Genomic DNA, 6,252 nt, shown 5'->3' with positions numbered 1-6,252 from the left:
TTGCTAAAAACTACATCCACAATAAGCTAAAACGAGTGAAGTAAACAAAAGTCTAAAAGCACTCCCTAAAAACGCCTTATTAGGCTGTTCATTATGGAGGGGGCTTTAATGTTCCTTCATAGTGCCATATTATTGCCATGTCATCGCCACATAGATTTGTTGCCTCTTTCCATAACACCTCTCTGTAGTTTAATATCCATTTACCAGAGAAATCTCAAACCTGCCTCCAACCCACCCATAGCGAACGCTCTTAGAGATGTTCTAATGGAATTAAACAAACACGAGTCAACACAAAAAACAGCCAACTACATGCACACGTGAGAACAGAAGTCCACTTTTAAGTTTTAACCAAGTTCATGCACGTGACAGTACATTATATATAGCTCTCTAGATTTTCTCTTGCATGCGTTGTATAGAAACGTAAAAAGTAAAAATAAAACACAAAAAAAAATTACAAAGAAAAAAAAATAAATGGCCACCACCACCGCCAACCACCATCTCTTCACCAGAATCCGCCTTGCCGGCAACCCCGACGTCCCCGTCATCCACAAAATGATCCTCCAAATAGCGGTTTTCGAACGCTTCACCGACCAATTATCCGCCACTGAACCCTTCCTCTCCGCCACCCTCTTCTCCAAAGACACCCCCTTCGAATCCTTCACCGTCTTCCTAATCGAAACCTCGACAAAACCATTCTCTTCGACGTCCATCACCCACCACCCCAAATTCACACCCGTTCACAAAACTCTAAATCTCGGTTCCCCAATCTCCGATCCTGAATCAGACATATTCAAATCATCAACCAATGAGGACGCGGTTATCGTAGCTGGTTTCATCTTGTTTTTCCCTAATTACTCGACGCTTTTGACGAAACCGGGGTTTTACGTTGAGGATTTGTTTGTGAGGGAATGTTATAGGAGGAAGGGGTTGGGGAAGTTGATGTTGGCGGCCGTGGCGAAACAGGCGGTGGCGATGGGGCTCGGGCGGGTCGAGTGGGTGGTGTCGGATTGGAATGTGAATGCCATCAAGTTTTATGAGCAAATGGGGGCTAATGTTATGAAGGAGTTTAGGGTTTGTAGGCTTACTGGTGATGCTCTTCAAGGTTATGGTAATACCAAAGATGATTGATTTGATAGTGTTTTTAATGAAGGTATACTTGCAAATACATGATATAGACATATATAATCTCTTAATGCATATACTTTATAAAAAAGATGTTAAGTTTGTGATGATTGTTGATCAAAGTTCATATATCCTTCATAGTATTGGCAATTTGATTATTTGTCGCCGTCCAAATTGCTCGTCGCTCGAATTTGTTCGTCACTCGTTTGGAAACTGCTCAGAAAATGTTCGCTCATCTTTTTGCTCGATTTTGTAAACGAGCCGCTCTGCTCGGTTAGGTTCAGCTCAAATATTTTTAATTTATTTTATATATAATTATATATGAACAAATATATAAATATATAGAAACACACAAAATATAAATATACAATTTTTTAAACCCTTTTAACTTTTTCCTATTCCGTCAATTTTATAGTTTTATTAGTTTGATTCAAGTTTTCAAAATACTAAAAGTTTACATAAACTAAATATTTACAACCTATTATAGCCTTTAAACTTGTTTCTTATTAAAAATTTTAAAGTGAAAAAAAAATAAATAATGCTCGAAATCACACGATGTTTGATTGAAAAATGCTCGATTCAATTTTGGCTCGTTTTGTTTTTCGCTCAGTTCGAATTTCAGCTGTTCGCTTCGGTTATAAACGAGCAAGCATTCGCTCAGGTCGGCTCGGTTCGTGAACAGCCCTAATTTGGTATTCTAATTAGACAGATACAACTTAAAAGGAGGAGGAAAAGGCCTGCAATAGGCCCAGAACATTAAGGAATGGGCTTTTTGCTTATTTCATTTAGGGGCTGTTTGGTAGATGCTGAATTATTAAGTGCTAAACCAGTAAGTGTTGTTTGGTTGGACCTCTGAATGACTATGCAGAATGACTATTTTACCCTTCTAAACTATTTCGTGTTTAATGAAATATATCTGCTTAGTCAGAGCTTTTAAACTAAGCTGAATGGCCAAACTTTCATTCTAACCAACCAAAGTACATCTTAAAAATAGTTCACCAAGTCAACAAATATTTACCTATATAATAATTGTAGTTTGTAAACATGTTGTAAGTCAACATAAATCAACCAAATTGTCAATAAAAAAAACAAGATTCAACCAAATTGAACATCAATTAGCATAAACTGAACATCAATTAGCCATTAGAACCATAAACCCTAGCTTCTAAGCCTAGCCATTCAAACCCTATAGGTTGTGAAACAGAAATCATACCTGTTTGTGCTTGGAATCAGACGAGGAATGGATGGTGGTGCTGTACGTGGGTTGTTGGAAGAGAAGGAGGAAGGGAACATTGTATTAGGTCAGGGCATAATGGTCCTCTTTTTCATTCAGCTCCAAATACAAGCTGTCTGAATCAGATGTTTATTCAGCCATTCAGATGATAGTTTTAAACAAGCCAAACACTTCTTAGTCTGACCGATTCAGACTTCAGAGCTGAATGGGGCCATTTAGACCCAAACAAACACCCCCTTAGTGAAATAGAAGTCCTAGTCAGATGTGTGAATATCTGTTATCGATTTTAGGAATATCGATTGCTAACCGTAACGTGTTATTGGTCAAACAGTACAAATCACGTATTGCCGTGTGGCTCTCGAATTTAAAGATAAAACCGTAGTGCTCACAACATACGAGGTCTATTGGTTTAAATCTTTCAAATTTCAAAAATTAAACGTGTGAAACTGATTCACGTGGCCTATTAAAATGCTTTACTGGAGAACGAAAAACTGCTAAAACGGCGTTCGTACTCCATACATTAAGGTTTTAAGCTAGAATTTGAATCTTAAAATTGTCTATTATCCAGTATATTATTATGCACATTTTGAATTAATAAAAAAGATATATTAGCATATATTTTATTTTTATAATTCTTCGTATACAAATTCTTATCAAAATAGTTGTAAACTTGTAATAATATCCGTCGACTTATTGTCCACTTGCTATAATTTGCACCGCATATTATCTATATGGTGTTGACATTTCGCCAAGATCATTTACCAAGTAATTAAATTTGAAATAGACATGATTTTGATGTTTTATTAAAAAAAATGTAGGCTAAAATCTAAATTAAGGGCTATTGAAATTTAAGGGTTTATATCTACACGAAATTATTTAGGGAAAATCCCTAAAATAGCCAATCTATAAAATGAGATTCCAATTTTATCCCATAAACTTAATATTTTCAAAAATGGCCCTCTATAACTTATTTTTGACCATGTGTTAGGAAATTTAACGCGCCTTTGACGACATGTTAGCATAACACGCCGTCAAAGACGCGTTGGATTTCCTAACACATGGTTAAAGATGCTAACATGTCGTCAAGACGCGTTAGATTTCCTAACACATGGTTAAAGATGAGTTAGGTCTCCAAACACGTAGTCAAAGTAAACATTTCTCGTCGGTATATTCGAAATAATATAAAATTTTATATATTAAAAGTTATAAAAGAGAAACAAATATAAGTAAAACTAGTTATAAAAATATATTTCGGTCCGTAGATAAAAGTAAACATTTCTTGTCGGTATATTCGAAATAATATAAAATTTTATATATTAAAAGTTATAAAAGAAAAATAAATATAAGTAAAACTAGTTATAAAAATATAATATTAAAAAAACAAACAAAAAAGCTAACATATCTTCGACTACGCGTTTGATGCTAACATATCTTTGACTACGTGTTTGGAGGCCTAACTCATCTTTAACCATGTGTTAGGAAATCTAACGTGTCGTTGACGACATATTAGCGTTTTTAACCATGTGTTCCGAAATCCAACACGTCTTTGACGACGTGTTATGCTAACATGTCGTCAAAGACGCGTTAGATTTTCTAATACATGGTCAAAGATGAATTATAGAGGGCCATTTTTGAAAATATTAAGTTTAGGAAACAAAGTTGAAATCTCATTTTGTAGATAGACTATTTTAAGGATTTTCCCAATTATTTATGTAGATTAGTTATCTCAGTCCTATGCCATTTTACAAAAAATAAATAAAGGTTTTAAATATACTAAAATTTAGATAACCTTAAAATTTAACAATTCTGGAAATTTTGTTGTAAACTCACGATGATTAATCACATCAAATTTACAAAAAAAAAAAAAAATGAAAGTCATGGTGATTTATCACCTCATTATTTAGGGTGCACGACACAAGTAGTATCATCCATTCATCCATGTGCGGTCGAACAGTAACACCAAACTCAAATTTGTTTAAACTTGAGCTTCGTTTGTGAAACATATTCAGGCTAGAATGATGTTGAGTTCAACTCTTTTATTTTTTTTTAGCTATTTAATTATTCTTTACAGAAATATTTAAGTATTTTTATATATATTAATAAACTTATTTGTTTTATTTTCTACATAGTCAGTTATACGTTAGTATTTATCAGTTATTATGTAATAATTTTATATAGTTATCTTTAACAATGTGTTAAAAAATCTAGCACGTATTTAAAGAATAAACAAGAGGATATCTAATTCCAACAAGTAGTTTGATTGGCTTACACCTTTTACCTCTAAATCTACCAATCAAGTCAATACATAAAATAATGAAGAGACACGTGCGAAGTCACAACCAATTGTTGAAAGAGCAAGGGAGTTGGTCACCAAAATGGAGACCCATTCTGTTTGTGTTTCTGAGAGTCCTCTTTGATTTTATTAGTATAAGACAAAATCTAGAAATCAAATATATTTAACTTAGCCGATTAGCCACTTTTTGTCATTGGATTACCTCATATAGTCGAGTTTCATTCATTAATTGTTAAAAAAAAATCTATATAGGTAAATATATATTATAATTTGTTTTAGTAGAACATAATTTAAAAGGTTTAATGGACAAACTATTTATATACAAAAGTGCAAAACTTCAATGAAAATAAGATTGAAATTTTTGCTATTATGTCTTATAATGAATTTATTTTTAGGGTATATCAATTTATTCGCTTTCATTCATAAGAAGATATTTTCAATATTTATCAAAGGCTATTTAATATGATTTTTCAAAAATATTATATGAAAAATTATAATTGTAACGATATGAATTCCAATGTTCATCTAGAAATTGGTGAGTTATGTTTTACTTTTCAAATGCGCGTATTTTGGAATTTTATGAGTTAAGTAGTTTATATTCATCAAATATTACTCCAGTTACCACCTATTTTACAATTTACAACCCAATTCCGTAACCACTTTACCAGTTATCACCATATCTAAACACCAAGTAATTATAAGTGTAATATTGAATAATATTTTCTTTTATTGGCTAAATGCTATATTCCACATAAATTGAACCCTTAACCTGATATTCTATATCCTAATCATCTTACCACCCTATCAAGTATACCCTAATAGAACGTGTAATACTCGTCCAAACGTTTCGAATTTCTCACCAGGTTCGGGTTTTAATGTCATCCTTACCTCATCATCATGTCTTAAAATGCATAATTTGTTAATTTAAGACCTACCATGCACGATCTGCTGAACTAGTTTCAGAAACACATTAGCTTCTGGAACAAGGGACCCAAATGTATCAAAAAGCATGTTGATTTTCAGCACATGCTTTCTCACGCTTAGCAATTTTCCTTGAGTCTACCATCAATCCATGATCCCAGCATGTTCTCTTGTAGTGTTAATTATTGCAAGCATGCTACCGGTTTTAACTCGTTTTAGAAGAGTTGTCTTAGTTTCTTTCTGGTTGCTTCCACTTGGGTTCCCATTTTGGGCAACCTTAATTGCTTCAACAAGCATTGTTGGCGTTAGAGTGTAGAACAAGTGAGCAACTTCCTTAACAGTATCATTTCAAACTGCAGGTTTCAGCTTGTAAAACTCTTCCTTGCTACTTCCCATTGTTGGAATCTGACTACTTTCCTTCACTGGGATGGCATGCACTTATTTGAAAGGTGTCTGATTAACTCATGGTCCACCACGACTTTCAGTATGACCTCTGCTTCTGCTTCCTTCTTCACCAGTCATGATGCGATTTTAGTTCTATGAGCAACACAAATGTCATCACTTTAGGACACAGCCTGTCTAACAACAAACCCGGAGTCCCTGAGCCTGACAACAGGAGACACTCCAGTTGCTCATCGACAACGAAAAACGGTAACTTTATTAATATAAATATAACACCTCA

At 33.8% G+C, this 6,252-nt stretch overlaps 1 pseudogene; it reads left to right on the top strand.

The window, feature by feature from the left end:
* Positions 1-425: 425 nt before the first annotated feature.
* Positions 426-1,128, top strand: LOC143605182 (GCN5-related N-acetyltransferase 8 pseudogene; annotated as a pseudogene).
* The last annotated feature ends 5,124 nt before the right edge of the window (positions 1,129-6,252 follow it).

This window comes from Bidens hawaiensis, unplaced genomic scaffold (genome assembly GCF_021521415.1).
Source record: "Bidens hawaiensis isolate Kalapana, Puna unplaced genomic scaffold, B.hawaiensis_p1.1 tig00068485_1, whole genome shotgun sequence".
NCBI lineage: Eukaryota > Viridiplantae > Streptophyta > Magnoliopsida > Asterales > Asteraceae > Bidens > Bidens hawaiensis.
The sequence above is the reverse complement of the archived record's forward strand: the minus strand, read 5'-3'. Positions and strand labels throughout refer to the sequence as shown.